We start from the raw sequence: 16470 nt of genomic DNA on the forward strand, positions 1-16470 counted from the left end.
TGGGTGATCTGGGTTTGGGACTGGTCTGGTTTGGGTTTGTTTGAATATGAATGATGTAAGGCAGCATTTCTTTTTCATATTTAGAATGGCTTTAGTCATGCAGATGAAATGCCTGTCAAAATAGATCCAAACTGGGATACTAGCAATTAAAAACAAAAAAAAAAAAAAAAAAGACATGCAAAACATAATAAAAAACTTCGCACAACTTGATATGAAATCACAGTAATTTCAACATCAACAGGAAGACACATCTTTCTTTCCCTTGCCAAAGAACCTTTTATGCCCTTGACACGTTCCAGACATGACAGCCTCTAATTTATCCTTGATACCACTGTGCTTCTTTCTTCTGAGCACCACTTCACTTCTCTCTAACTGGATGTTGCTTTCTCACCACAGTAGTTTGCTTGTTCCTCTTGGGCTCTGGAATTCCCTAGGGGCTGAGTTTATGCCCTCAAAGATTCCTTGCTCTACCCATTCCAAAGCCACAGCACATCAGCTCACGCACAGCAGTCCTGGCTTCTTTTCACCCTTCAGGAGGAGTGTGACCTTCTTGAATATTCCTCCTCCTTTTCTTGCATTCTAGTGACTCAAGAGGACCCATCAGCAGATGTAGTGCTCCTTCTCTGATGAGCAAGGCATGATCACTATGTTTCCACTCAGGTCAACAGGTTTTTGAAAAGCCCAATCGCATTTCCAGAGTATCTCTCAAACACACAACCATTTATCACTGTGTTTTAACCTATCAAGAAAGTGGTTCTAAACATCTATCTCACACATACACACAAAAGTTGGGGTGGGGGGGAATGACAGAATATATTTGATTGTGTGAGAAGTTCATACAAGCTTTTACTTCTGCTTTGCTCTGGCAGTCAATCTGTTATCTTCTCTCACAACCATCCTTCACAGTAGCACTTTGGGCGTCTAAAGAAGCAATCATCAGAGTGAAATGTATACAAATAATACAGTCCATTCCTTCATTTGAAAAGCAAAGACTCATTCAACTCTAAGCATCTTTGCCTAGGAGCTGCTCACTTTTACACACTGCTAAATGTTAGCCACAACGCTCTGTAAATAGGAAAGGAGAATGACTCTTCACGTATCACTAACTGTTGTAATCATCCCAAGTAGAAAAGTAAATATTTTGTTATGGAAATACAGCCAATCCACACTGAAAGAAAATGTAATCCAGTGTGACAGTGTCTTATGAGACAATCTGGGCAGTGACTGTCCACTGGTAAAAGGAGACCAGCAAACTCCCTACCCTCTATATCAAGTCTGTACTAACCAAAGTAGATGTAGAAATTTAAAAATGACACAATTAAATCAAACACATGAAAGCATTCTCAAGTTTTACTGGAATTCCATTTCAGAAGAGTGGGGTGAGGGGGGAAGCTCTCACCTACTCTGCAAGGCAATAATTATTCAGGAAATAAATACTGTAATGATTTCTTTTTTTCCCCTTCATTTCCTTAACATGCCAGCTTCCCCCAGTCTTGGGACACACACACACTCACAGCCAAATAAATTAACCACATCAAAACCAAAAAACAATGACAGAAACAAAAACAAACACACACACATTAAAAAAAAAATCAAGCAAAAAACCCAAAAAAAACCTCACAAAACAAAAACCACCAAAAAACCCCCACAAAATAGCTGACTTGAAGAGTAAAAATTCAATTTTTCTCTGCTGTAGCTGCCTCCACCACAGTCACCACTAGCAGTGCCTTGTCACCATTTGAAGTGAGGCCAAGCAGGTCCCACTTTCACAGTTCCTATACCTCGAGAGCATTATCAACATCCAGTGGAAAAGAAAAGCAGGAACAGCTCAAGGCCATGGAAATGGAGGAGGCAGCAGCAGAGTCAGAGGATGTAAGATGGAGTATAAGACAGACCTAGTTACAACTGTTGTCAGCTGCTCTTCTGGGGGTCTGTTTGAGGAAATGCAACAAGTATTTCTTACAAAATATTATAAAAAAGAATGTACAATAAGGGAAGTTGAATAAGCTCAACTCTGAGCTGAGCTCATCTGATGGACATTTCACTGACTCTGTGACTCCATGGTGTAGGAAAAGGCTTACACATAGAGATTGAGATTTTTATTTTAAAAATGTATGACTGAGTATGTATTTTAATGCAGTATGAGAACTATATAATTGTTACTAAAGAATTCTCTAGATTTTCATATTTCTAAGACTGCTACCACCATATAGCATCTATACAACAGAAAAAAAAAATTATATAATGCATAGCTAATTAGCAATGCAGAGCAGTATACAGAAACAGCAGTGGTCTAGGACAGAGGGCTGTATCTGAGATTGATAACTGAAATTTTAATTCTCCAAGAACTAATATACATATTTTGCAAATTTCTAGAAAACAGAATTGTAAACAGTTTCAATATAGCAAGGTCAAGACAAACAGAAGAATAATTAAAAAGTTCTAGCTCCAGGGGCAGGTAATCTAACTCCCTCAAAGTATGAGCATTTTAGAGGCTATCCATATATGCTTTTCATGCATCTGCTACAAGGGAAATGACACAAATACAGCTTAGAGAAAACACACAGAAAATGAACTCACAACACCAGAGGTCACACCACAATAGTAAGAATTATGGTGCACTGATTTTAAGCTATACATCATTTTTTTTCATCAAAACTTCTAAGTTTAAGAAACATTGCTTGTATCTCAGTATATTTAGAATAAGTAAACTTTAACAGGGGTAGGAACAGGAGTCTGTCAGCATCAGCCTTCCTCATTTACCGCTGCCTTGCTTTATCATATTTACCCTCTTAAGTTCAGATCCACACACTAATACAGTCATCTGACAGCGTCCAGTATTCATTAATTTTACTAGTCCAGAAACTTTTCAATAGTTTTTGCCAAAACATATCTTCATGAGCTAAAATTGCTTCTATTTCTTTGTAATGTAAATTCTTTTACTGTACACCTAACAAGGGGCACAGGTCTATCTCATTAGTTCAGACTATGAAATACCAAACAATATTCCTATAGGATTTATATAACATGTCACAGAACTGTAACTTTTACTAAAAGGATTTTTAAAAATTATGTAATTCCAAGCTACATACTTTATAAGCATTATTATTTACAAGCATTATAAGTAATGATAAGTAGTTCATACAGAATAATTTATAGGATATATAGTCTTTTAAATTATGTGTGATCATCAAATTCACAGAAGTACAATCCTTGGAAACAGCCTTCTAGTGTGAATAGTCACATTTTAAGATGTAATGCTGTTTACAACCTCTTCAGTATTTAAATATGAGATGTTAAAAAAATTACGACAGTAACAGCTTTGCCTAAGTATCTTCACAGATAAGCACAGAAGGCAGACAGACTCACTATTAGATTTTATTCTAAACTAAAATTATCTGAGGATTTGGTCCTCTCTTCTTGTAACATCATTTCTTTAATGACCTACTCTTGTATTATATATCTTAGGTTATGTTTAAGACTCTATAGGGACATTCTGTGGCTTCTGATAAGGGTGTGCAAAACTGAGGCTCACTGAACCCCAATCTGCAGGAGCCATCTAATATCATGTTTCCTCAGGCTGTAAGTGACTAGGCACAATGGTCCATGTGATCAAAACCCACTACATGTTCCCACTGCTCTATAAAAAGAGGATGACCATGGTGATGTTGATTTTTGTAAGAATAATCACAGAAATATTGCAATATAATGCCAAATATCTAGCAGTAATGCATACACACATAGCCCCAGTTACAGAGGTGGTTTCTGTTGGGCATATGATGGAAATAAAAACATTTATCTTGTACTGCACTTCATTCAGATCTAATGTGACCCCAGCTAGGGTTAATCACTTGGGTCAGAACTGTTTCTCTAGCTACTACTTCAAAGTGCAGTTCTTGTAAGTGACTAAACTGTCAGATGGATTCTGACAGCTATAAATTTATTTATGTTCACAACTGCAATGAATATTTGCTGCCATTTTCAGCATGTAGTCAATAGAAATTTATATAGAAGGCACACATACCTATATAAACACACCCATGTTCTAATGCAACAAAGTCCAAGTATTTATGGACTAGGCAGCAGAATATTTTGCATTAGGTTAAGATTAGAAGATTTGAAAACACAGAAAAGCAAATAAAAAAGTAAACTTTCAAAATATTAAAAATATTTTTTAAATATTTTTGTTTTTAATAATTTTTAAATGAGTAAACTTATGCAAGATAAGTGTGATACATTATATTCTTGCATAGGGTATATTTTTAAAAAAATTAAGTTCACCATGTATTATTCACAAAGAAAAACAGCTCTTTTCCAATGGATTAATAAGTCATAATTCTAGTTGTTAATATATCCATACCAATAACATATTTAACACAGACACCAAAATATTTTTAAGAACAACTACAGGAAAAGATTTAGAGAGTTGACATGGAATTTAGGTATTATATAGGTACTAAATCCTCTAATTGTCTGATTGTCCTTTCTCTTGCTTGCTAATGCTATCCTCCACTTCCCACTGGAATAGATTTATATACCTCAGCATTGATGAATCTAAAGTAATATACATTAAAAAAATCGTAGCAATACACTTAAAGTGATGATCAGTGAGCTCATCACTGATGAGTTACCACTCAGAAACACAAGAAAAATTTGAATTACAATCAGCAAAGATCAGCTCAGTGCTTGACAGCATTCAAAAATAAAAGTATTCAGAAAAAAATGCAGAATAAAACAATGTATTTCCTTGTATAGATCCTGGGTATACTTGCATTTGGAATACCATGCAGAGCTTTTTTGGATTTCCAAATTGATTACAGCAGAACTGGAAAAAGAGGACAAGAAAGAGGGAACATAAAAAATAAGAGCACACTAGAATTCTTCCATCTTCAAAATAAAAGAGGCCTATCTCAGATAGCTATAAAATAATAAATGTGTACAGAGTGTTGGAACCTGAAGGAACACTTTGGACATCCTCAGCCTATTCTTCTGTTCTTTTCTTGATAATCACTGGGAACATCATACTAGTCCAGGCAGGCTTTCATCCAGTAAAGCTATCCTTATGCTTTTAAGAAGGATGAACAATCCTATTCACCTGCCTCACTAATATTACCTTGATAAGGATATATATAAGCCACAGTGAACTTTCTGTACGATGTGCTGAAAAAAAACCCAACAAAAATCCCAAACAAAAAACCCCCCCTCCCACCCCAAACCAAACAAAATAACAAAAACAGACAAACTGATGAAGAGTAATTCTTTTTCTCTGGAAAAAATAACTAAATGCTACAATGTTTACCCCGCTATGTAGTGTGGGTGTTCACTTGCCACATACACAACACATACTTCCCACAAAAACAGAGAAAAGGCATCCAAACAAAGTATTTTACTGGCAATATATAGTTTTAAAAAATATCTATATAATAACCAATGTAAACATCCCTTTTCCTTTTAGTTGTAATCGTGCTTGCCATCATTTAGAGAATCCAACTTCAACAATATTGAGGAATGTAATGTGCATTATCAACTCTTCAAAAGAATCCATCTACAATACACAAGATTCTTCTCCATGAAAAACTTAATGATCATATATAAGGTCTTCATCATGCTATTTGCAACCATTTTAAGGTGCTTAATAGCATTATGAAGCTTTTAAAGTTTGAAGTTAGAAAGGTTATGCAGTTATGAACTTTCCTTCCCTCCTTTTCTTCCATTTTCTTAGGCTATCTTAAAATTAAAAAAATATTCAGCGGAGTATGCCTTAAATCTGAAGAATCAATGACAACATTGTTTAAGACAAAGTAAAACTCAGTATTATCTTCTTTTCTTCAACACCCACAGGTTGAAAATCATTACCACAGCTGTTCTGCCTTCAGCTGCTTGATTTTTCAACAGTTTAAAATCTCTCTGAATTTTGTGCTTTGCACAAGGAACCTTCTTTAAAACAGCCACACTACTTCTTGCATATCCCTAAAACATTTAAATGGCTGTAGAAGACACTGGTTTAAAGTGTTTGAGACATTCAGGTTATATAAAGAAAGTAAACACACAGGTTAAATGCATCTCTCTGTACACTGTCCACATGTTCCTCAAACATAGAGCTGGATGAAAATAAATTTTGATATCACCATGCAATAATTATCTACACATGTGATTCATATTCATTTGTTATTATGAAGCATAGTTATCAACATACATGTTGATATGAAAGCACAAGGCTCAGAAACAAGATCTCATATTGGAATATGGGCATCAAGTTCCCTGGAGAGGAACAGCATTTCATTCCTTCATGGGTTAATAATTTGCTCTCAGCTTAAAAGAGATGGCACCTGCTCTGTCAAATACATATTTGCATTTCCAAAGAATGAGAGCAGCAAACAAGACCAGGGGAGGAGTAATGAAACTTTTCCTGAATAAATTTAAGAACTCTATATGGGGAAGGGATGAAGCATTTGAATCTGAATGAAAACTGCAGAACGTGACAAGAAATATGTACAAGAATTGGAAAACCTTTCCTGCTTGTGATGCTCTCCAGTGAAAACCAGCCAAGAATGTAAATAATGCAAGACAAACTGGAGCTTGACCGAATAGCAAATCCAAAGAGTTGTAACTTGTCAGGATACACAGATTTTGATCTGATTTTAGTACAAATAAACAAAGCTGGAATGTCTAAGTTCTACGACTGCTGTCATTAAGTCCATGTTCCACAGTAGTTTATTTTGGATTAAGAAAACAATGCTTTTATTTAATTTTACTTTAAAATGGTAGATGAATTATGGATGAATTACAGAAGCTCTCAAGGTTTCCAGATTATAAAAGCATTCCTCCACCCCCATAGGAGTCATTATCCTTTTAGTCAGGGTCCTGGATTAATCATGCAGAACTTACTGTCTCCATATATCATCACATTAGGGTACTGAAAGGGTCATCCCTTCCTTGAGATGGACAGCCCTTTCAGTCACAAATGTAAGATTCAAAATGAAAAAGCTTCATGGAGCAACCACAGTTACCAGGCATGTGCCCTGAATTGAGATAAGGTCAGAGGGAATATGGCCTAAACCCTGTGGGAGTGCTCTTAAAAGTATACCATCTTTTCTACTGCTTACATATTCTTATTAGTTTCCTTTGCAGTTACCTGTCTGTTAAACTCCACTGAAATACGACTGAAAATGTTCCTGTTAGCTGGTCATGACCTACCCTGACTTCATCAGCTCATCAGACTGAAGTAAGAACACACAAAAATTCTTAGAAGAGACTTGAATAAGTTCTTGTTCACTAAATAGGAAACTAGATATAAGTACTGGAGCTTAATCAAGACTCTTTTTCTCAATGCCAAAAGAGACATGTAAAAATCACCACCCTGGTGCACTGTGCAATTCAGGGTAGAAAAATATATTGAACGTTCATACAAGCTGGTTTTGTAGTTTCTGGGTGAATATTTATAGGAAAAAGTCTGAGACAGAACATAAAGCTTTTCTGCGAGTAACTATTTTGAATTTACAAAAGCAAAACTTTTCATAACTGAACATGTTATTTTACAATGTGAGGAAAAGAAAATAACCACTTGGCATTTCAAGTTTAAAGAGGAAGTAAAAGAACAGTCTTATCAGAGTACTATACTGTTTTTAACATCTAATATTCAAAGGTGGGAGTTTCCCAGGATTCCTCCAGCCATTCTACTTCTAAGAAATAAGTTCTGTCAACAGCACTAAACCTAACAAAGGGCAGTGCAAATTTTTATACCTCTGTTATACGAGATCATATTGCTTTGAAGGTTTGAATTCTTTGACATAGAAGTTATTAGGCTGTTTAAACACAAGCATCTTCATGGGTGCTTTTAAAGTAAAAACAGACAAAATGACCCACTGTATGTCCTAAGCAGAAGCAGCTGCAGTACTATGCAATTTTAAATTTACAACAGCATATGAAGACAAACCTTTTCATAGATCCAGTAGTTGTTCAATGTGCATGACATGTAGAACAAAGTAAACTTAAATGCATAAGGCTTCAGAGTTTCAAAGTAAATCCAAAATTTCTAGACAATTTATTGTTGTTGTCAATTTATTTTTCATTAAAAAGCATTGTTTTCAATTTATTTTTCTTTAAAAAGCATTGCTGGAATATTTTATATCAAAAAAAAATTAAGACAGACTTTTTGGTAAAAACATACCATTGTCATGTTTTTGGGACATGAAGAAAAATAGAAATGCTCCAGACAACTTGTTTATTTAGATATGTTTAAAAATAGGTCCTTTGATATTTAGCTTCTGGTACATGGCCCATTCTAATGAACTACTGTTTTAAAGCTATTTTACTTTGTGTTTATATTCAGTAAGGCATGGAGAAGACTTGACACTTTCTTAGGAGTTCAATTCTTCCTTACCTTCCTAGCTGAGAAAATATCCAAGGGCATAATTTATCTCACACAAAGACGGATGTCTCCAAATTATATTTTAACCTGTGAACAAGTCAGACCAGCCAGGCACCCTTTATAATGAATTGAGAGACCTGGATACATTAAAATGTGCTTCAACTGACCTATAAAGGATGCTCATCTTAAAATTAAAATTTCCCCCAGCAGGAGCTTTTGACTTTCCATTAGTAATAATAGGAGAGACAGAAGGTAGCCAGATGGTATTTAGATCTTGAACAGAAGACAGAATAGACACACTAATATATATTTTTAATATTTTGAAAACTTTATTTCTAAATTATTACCAAGCTATCAATATCTAAAGAAATAGGCAAAGAAATATTGAGTAAAATATTCTAGGGGTGTACAAAAGCAGCATTGCGGTTATAGAAAGGAGATTAAATCAATTTCACATACCTAAACATAAAACTTTTCAAGGAATTCTTTTAAATTTTAGAAAAAGGTTTTCATTGATGACTAAATAGAAAAAAATAATTCAAAAATTAAAAAAAAAGGTAAGCATTATATTTCCTTTTGCTTGCTTAATTCATTCCTGCTTGTAATCACAAATCTTTCAGTTTTCATCTAATTCAGTATCAATTTTTTTGGCTATAAATGTTATCTCTTTTTTTCCTTTATTCTCATTTTTCTTTCTTCCCTTCTTAAAAACTATTTCTGGCATAATATTGTCTCCCATTCACTTGATTAATTCATAAATTCATGCAGGAAACAGGAGAAAATCCACAGTTAAAGAGGCAAAAATAGCAACAGACCGTTGAGTCTAGGGACACAGTGGTTCAAATTCTTACATCTAGGCCATAGCCTCTAGATTTAGAGGAAAACACTATTTTTCCTTTCAAAAGACAAGACAGCAAAATTTGCTGATTTCACACTACCTGAGATTTTCTCCTGGGCTGATTCAGCTGCCTTACTATTTGCCATTCCTCTAAGTCACTTAAATTTAGCTTCTCAGTTCTCTAAGACCACAAACATACAAATATGTCACTGCACAGAAAAGCCACATACACTTCAAGTGCATCCAGGATTGATTTCAGGTAATTTCCAAACTCAAACCAGTGTATAAATCAAAAGCGTCCACCTGGGGAAAAATTTAAGCCAAAGAGAATGAATTTGACTCATTGTTTTTACTTTACACAATATGCTTTAAAGGACAAAGGAGAAAAGAAATTTTTATTAACTGTGTGAGTTTTCCCCATTGCCCAACTAAACCAACAACACATGGGAATGCTTCATAATAACCACAAGGCAACCTTAAATGCAAGCAATACACCATATCACAGCAAAGGTTCACAGATTTGGATGCACCAACATAAACTTGCGAAATTTTTCATCACATTTCTTGAGATTGCTACTACTGCAAGGACTAGAGGATGAGCTTCTTATTACAGCTACTGAGCACTAAGAATCTCATTGAATGTCTAAAAAAACCATAACAATTTCAAACCAAGTAATCAAAATGTGGCTGAAAATCAACCTAAAAATAATTAAGTAATTAATGGCATTTGTATAACTAAATATTTCTGCCACCATAAAAGTCATTCCTAAAATCCTTAACAAAGAAGAAAGAAGTACCTCGAGGTCATTTTAGTCATGATTTACTACAGTAAACAACAAACATCTAAAAATAAAAAGCTAATCGGTCCCCAGAATTGGAAGTTTAATTAGTAACACTGAACTGACAAACATGTCTATAACTCTGCTTCTCTTTGTTTTATTTACATTTTTAAAAATTGTTTAGGGGAAAACAATAGTGCCAGAGTTGTACATTCACATTCCAAACTTGTATTAAGGGGCAGGACAAGAAATGATTTAAAAGCCTCCAAATGCTTACATTTGTTAAGCTTTTAAACTAGTGGCAAACTAACAGTATCCCTTCAGGGCTAAACTGCTACAAACATTATTTAGAGAAGTCTTATTTTCTTCAGAAACAATTAAAAAAGAAAATGTGTTCTACATTGCATAAAGCTGTTTTACAGGGTGTTTGGGGACAGCTACTCATCTCAATTCCAACTAAATAAATAAATATTTATTTCTCAACTTCCTGAATTAGCCTTAATACTTTATCTGCATCAGATCATTTTTATCCATAGCAAGAGCATTACTAGTGTTCTGAAAACTAGGTCAGGTTGACAAAATCAAGATATCAGTTTCAAAGCCCAAATCTTTAACTTTTTTCACTCTTTTAGTCAAGGTATTAAAAATAACTACAAACATCAAACTCTTCTCAGTGGGACCCAGCATGTCATTTCTTCAGCTTTCCAGTACTGTCAATTTGCTGGTTTAGCTATAAAAGAAGTCTCTGAAGAGAAAAGTATTAATGAAGTACTGTTATGAAAAACTAAAGTTATAAACAAGTAATTTTCTTAAGTCTTCTATTACTGTTACTAATTATTTTGTAAGTGCTACAGGAAACAAAAAACTGACTGAAGAAACTCACAACTGAAGGTCAAGAGGTTCTTTACGTGGAATTCTTGTCATAAAATGTTTGTTTCTAACCTTTTATATCAACTTGTATTGATTAACCTGGCTGTGACATGCTATAATTCCTCCAGAGTTAACACCTGGAACCTAATCGACACAAGTGTAAAAAAATTGGGAATTACATCCAGAGCAAGGTGTAGTCCATGTTCTTGATATCTTTTTCACTTTAGGCAGTAATGCAAAGCTCTGGTGGGAATTCCTGAAGCAGGCTGCAAACTTTACTTAATAGTAACAAGCTCCAGAGAGCTTTCAGGAAGCCAGCATCCTTTTCTTCCACAGAACTTCACGGTATTGAGGTCTCCCAGATTCGCCTGGGAGAACTTTATCACAACTTAAAAATAAACATCTTTCACAAGTAGCTTCTCCTTTCCACAGGTAGAATTCTGGCAGAAATCCTCCTGATCCAGCACACCAAACCACAGAACAAGACCAATTGTTCCTGTAACTCACTCCCTTCTAATTGTCACCACTATTCCATAATTCCAGATACAGATGAAAATGCTTCATCATCCACTTCTCACTGAGGCCTTAAAAAGACTTGTTAAAATTGTATGCAGAAGGGTTATGATCTAATAGAGGTCATAACAATTCAAAGAGAATGAAACATCATGTATTATCTATACTCAAGGAGTATCTGGATGATGCTCTTATCGCACAGTTTTGTTTTAGTTAGTCCTGTAAGAGCAGGGAGTGGGAATTAATGATCTTTATAGATCACCTAAAACTTGAGATATTCCATGATTCTATGCTATATGCTGTTAGTTTTTATTACACTAAATATAAAGCATGACTTTAAGCTATTATCTTTCATTCAGTATGTGCCACTCACAAGAACTCAGAGCTGCTGACGTGCACACACAAAAGAAGCCCAGTCCAACTATCCAGCCAGGTGACTGAAGTTTTGCAGTAATAACCTATTACTAGCTTTACTCCCAAATGTGCTATTTACACTCTGCTTTATCAAAATGCTGCTCAAACACGTTTCCTACAACTCTCTTATCATTCTCTTCATTCCTGTTCCACTGATCTCATTCCACAGTCAAAAGGTACCTAGACCCATCCTATAGCGACACCTGAATGACAGTTCCAGAGCAGAAACAGTGCAGAACCTACCTATAAGTAAAAACCTAAGATCTAGTGTTCTTTAAACAATTAACTTTATTACTTTCATACTGCATGACATCTTAAAAAATATCTGTTCATTCATGCACTGCTACTGAATACTGTTCAAGACGCCTATAGGTGTTCAGAAAAGATGATTTTAGCTGGTACGTAACTATTCATATATACTTCTTCCTTAAAAAGTGTAAGAAAGGAGTTTTTTCCAAAACCTGCCTAAGAACAGCAACATCTGATGTTTGCAGGCCCCTAAATTAGATTAACAATTGTACCCAAATTGAAATTCACAGTGTAAAACATATCTCTCCACAAACATTTCAGACTGTTGGATAATTGTTCCAGGTCTTCCCTGCCATGATAAACAACAAAGTCCTTCTACCTTGACAAATGAACAAGAGACAAGAGAAGCCCCTGGAGGAAAGTGCTGCTTTGTGACGCCCGGTGTTTCTTGATGCTTGTTTTCCTTCTCTACTAGATAGACATTTCAGGCTCTGAGTAATACTGGATTTCCACTTTGGGGAGAAACAAGGGACTTATTTCCTGTCATGTTATCCATAAAGCATAGCACAAGTCCAGTCATTTGGGAATGCATATTAGGTTCTTGCTATAGATTTTTTTTTTCCGGACGCATAATGACTTTCTAAATATGTGTATCATACCATTCAAGTGCAAAGAAAAACTACTACCTTGCTACATTAGGTCATTTAACCTAAATGGGAGTAGGAAATGTCGAGTAGCTTTTATAAAAACTTAAAAGATTACATCTCCTGCTACAATTACTGATTTTCCCCATCCTGTTGCATTGCCTTTTTTATTTTATGATAGGGTTTTATAAGTTTTCCATTTTTTTCTAACCTTACGTCAACCAGACAAAAATGCTTTTGAAAATTAATAAAGTTCTACCCAAATTTGTAGAAAAACAGTCAAACAATGAAGAACTGAAGACCCTACAATCTGCTTGTTTAGCTATGGAAAAATAATACCTATGATATAGTAATCTGATGAGAAAACCTTTAATCCACCTCCAAAACAGGACAATCACAATGAAAAATGTAATTACATTCACCTCTGATAAATAAAACTGTTCTTGAAAAAGAATCAGAAAAACACTGGGCCACAATATAAACAAACAAAAAACACCAAAACAAAACAAACCCAAAACACAACAATGAGCTCGTAACATCAACACGTAAAGTTTAAGAAGAGTAGCCTTTAAAGCCTAAGTTTGCAGCTGCATCTTTTGTTTCCTGCCCTCGCTGTGTTCGCATGTACACTGGATGCCTCAGCACTTCATCGCTGTGAACCCGGCTATCAGAGGGCAGCATCAGGACACTGAGGTTGAGCAAAGTGATATAGGTCGACGAGGCAAATTGGCAGTAACTAGAAATCAAAGCGACGCGTCGTGACAAATTCAACACACCGCAGTAAGCTACAACTTTCAGCTTAGCTCCTCCACTACGCCCAGACACCCAGCCGCGCATCACGGCCCCCCCAGTTCCGCGGCTCCCACCACTCCGGCCGCCCAGCGACTCGCGAACTTACTGCAGTGCGATGCGGGCGGAGGGAACGCTCGGCCCCGGGATGCGAGAGAGCCCGGCGCCCTGGGCAGCCGCGGGACCGGCCATCCAGCCGGGCCACCGCCAGCCACGGCGGCGACACCGCCGCCAGCCCCCCCGCCCCGCCCCGCCGCCGGCTGCCGCAGCCCAGCGCGCCCGGCCCGGCCCCGCGGGGTCACCGCCGCCTTCGGCCCCGCTTCTCGCCGCCCTCCGCGGCACAGCGCGGAGCCGGCAGCCGCCCTCCTCTCGGGAACGGGCAGGCGCCTCCGGGCGGCGCGGTTTTAAGCGGCGGTGCGCCAGCACATCTCCCACCCCCTTCCCGGCCGGGCGGCAGGGGGGAGGGGAGAAGCGACACACACACAGTCACACACACACACAAACACACACACTCGCTCTCACTCACAGACACCCCCTCCGCAGCCCCTCCCGCCCCCGCGCAGCTGCGGTACCTGTTGTCCAGCGCCCGCATCCCCCGGGCGTCGCCCGCCGACTCCGCGCCCGCTCCGCGCTGGAGCAGCGGTGCGGCAAGACCCGCGCACCGCGCCGCAAAGCTCCGCTCCCCTTCCTCCACCCGCTGCCCCAAGCCGAGAGGCGCTAAGCCCGTGCAACACTTACCCAAAGTTTACAGGCTCTCCCCGCCGGTGGCGACCGCCCAGGGCTGCCGGTCGCCCTCCCTGCTGCCCGCTGCGAGGTGGCGGGGCTGTGGCTGTGGCTGTGGCGGGCGCAGCCGCGGGGGCACGGAGGGCCGAGCGCGGCCCGCCCCGCGCCTACCTGCCCGGCCGGGCGCTGCTGCGGGGCGCCGGGAAAAGGCGGCGGCCGCGGAGCGGCTCCCACGCAGGTGCGCGGGCGCTGCGCCGCCGGAGCCCGCGGTTCAAGGAGCCGGGAGAGACTGCGCCCTCCCTACCACGGCACCGTCCGGTCCTCGGCAGCCGCCGTGCCCCGGCATGGCCGGCCCAGTGCCCGGCCCGGCGCCCGGCAGCCGCCTCAGCAGCAGCCCACCGTGCCCGGCTCGCCAGCCTCCGTCCGGCTGAGGGACCTTCTCTCCTCAGAACGCTGCCCTGGACCCCCGCTTTCCTCCAGCACCTGTTTCGGAACCTCTCTGAGGGTAGCAACAACCCAGCTAGGGCCTGTAAGAATTTGAAGATTTACTCAGAAAGAAAAAATGAGGGACCAGAATAACAATGGCATGGAAATTTATGTCTTTGTGCCAGTGCCTAACCATTAAGCAAGAATCAGAACTAGGGAGCCGATCAAACTTTCACTGACAGGTTCCCAGTGTGTTTAATGAGAGATTTCTATGCACTACCAGCTTCCCTCTCCACCAAGTCATGAGTGGTCAGATAAGCCTCAAAACTTAAGCTGGGAACCTGATTTTATGTTTAATTATAATGACATTAATTTCTATTTATAGTCGCTTTGTTGACATATGGCACTAAAAGACTAGCTTTGAAAGATGTTTCAGGCAATCTAGATGAAATTCAGTATATTGCTAATGATTTTATATAATCAATCCATTGAAGTTTGAAAATAAAAAATATTTACCAGCATTTTTTTGTTTCTTTTGTATATGTAGCCATTCTTCCTTTCCAATATGTGCATTAAAGAGTTTAATTTTCATAAGACACGAGTGCTAGAAATTCGTTGAGTCCTCTTTATTTTAGGAACCATGCAAAACCATGCCAGCCTGATTTTGTTTATAGAGAAGTTTCTTAAAGTATTCCTTAATTCACCTAGTGCACTGAACATGGTTTCCTCAGCATAAATGGTACCTGGTCTCTATAAATTACCTTCTCCACAACACCATTGAAGATATTTAAGTGTTTTGAATTAGCATATTTCCAAAACTCATTGACACTCCAACTTTTTGTTTAACAAAAGAGTTCAAAAATTTAGATGAGCTTCCTGTGTTTAAGTAAAAGGCAACTTTATGTTATATAATGCCATAAGTACATATTTATGCCATATACTCCGTGATACAAAGGCATTCGTAACTAAAATTTCATTTTGCTGTGGTTTTGATTGTCTTAAATGAACTCCGATTGTATTCTAAATAATCCGTTCAATTCTCTTCATATTCTCACAAAACCAAAAGAAACAACAACTTTTTATAACCTTGGAAAAATATGATCTCAGATGCATAGCATCCTACCTATTAGCCTTTATATTGACATCCAGTAGTCAACCTTATAAATATCTTTCCAAATGCAACCTTCACAGTAGCACATGCCGAGTCCTTGCCTTTAGTTTCCCATCTCTAATCTATTGCTTTCCCTTTAAAACACTGATTTCAAGAGATTATTTTTCTCCAGGGGAGCAATTCAGTTCCAGCCTCAAGTTACTAAATATGGATCAAAACACTGAAATACAGTGAGTTGTTACCTAATTGTGATAAATCATTCCAGTACAACACAAAATTTTTATAGGCCTTGCAATAAAATGTTACATCTCGTGGTATGGGGCAAAGGGCTTCTTTTGAATCACAATATTGCCTTAAAAATTGCTTTGAAGTACTCTCAGTTACACATGGTCATATAAAAATAAAAATTGCTGCAAAAAAATATGATCACAATTAAAATACATTTTCTTATTTTGTGCAGAATTTCCATATATTCACTTAACTTAGGCCTTTACTGTTCTCTTCTCCTGTGTATTAAAACAGGGTCCAACTTCAGTTCCTATTGAAATGGAAGAGGTCCCACAAGTTCATTTGCAGTTTGGAATGACAACTCCATTGACCCTTGTAACTTTAAAACTCCAAAGGAAAATTTGGAGGTCTTACGACGCAGGAAGAAAATTAACCCTTCATTAAACATTTCATTTGCACTAGGAAAGCAACAACCCTCACACAGATGCAAGCCAACTCAGTACAGCTGAGCTGTG

At 38.1% G+C, this 16470-nt stretch overlaps 1 protein-coding gene across 3 annotated transcripts in view; it reads right to left on the minus strand.

The window, feature by feature from the left end:
- Window positions 1-13672, minus strand: part of DGKB (diacylglycerol kinase beta) — a 331032-nt gene extending 317360 nt beyond the window's left edge. For all 3 annotated transcript variants that reach the window (XM_050971447.1, XM_030234719.2, XM_030234706.2), the window contains exon 1: window positions 13577-13672. The gene's annotated coding sequence lies outside the window, so the exon portion shown is untranslated. The remainder of the gene's footprint in view (window positions 1-13576) is intronic.
- Window positions 13673-16470: the final 2798 nt, after the last annotated feature.

This window comes from Serinus canaria, chromosome 2 (assembly GCF_022539315.1).
Source record: "Serinus canaria isolate serCan28SL12 chromosome 2, serCan2020, whole genome shotgun sequence".
Classification (NCBI taxonomy): Eukaryota; Metazoa; Chordata; class Aves; order Passeriformes; family Fringillidae; genus Serinus; species Serinus canaria.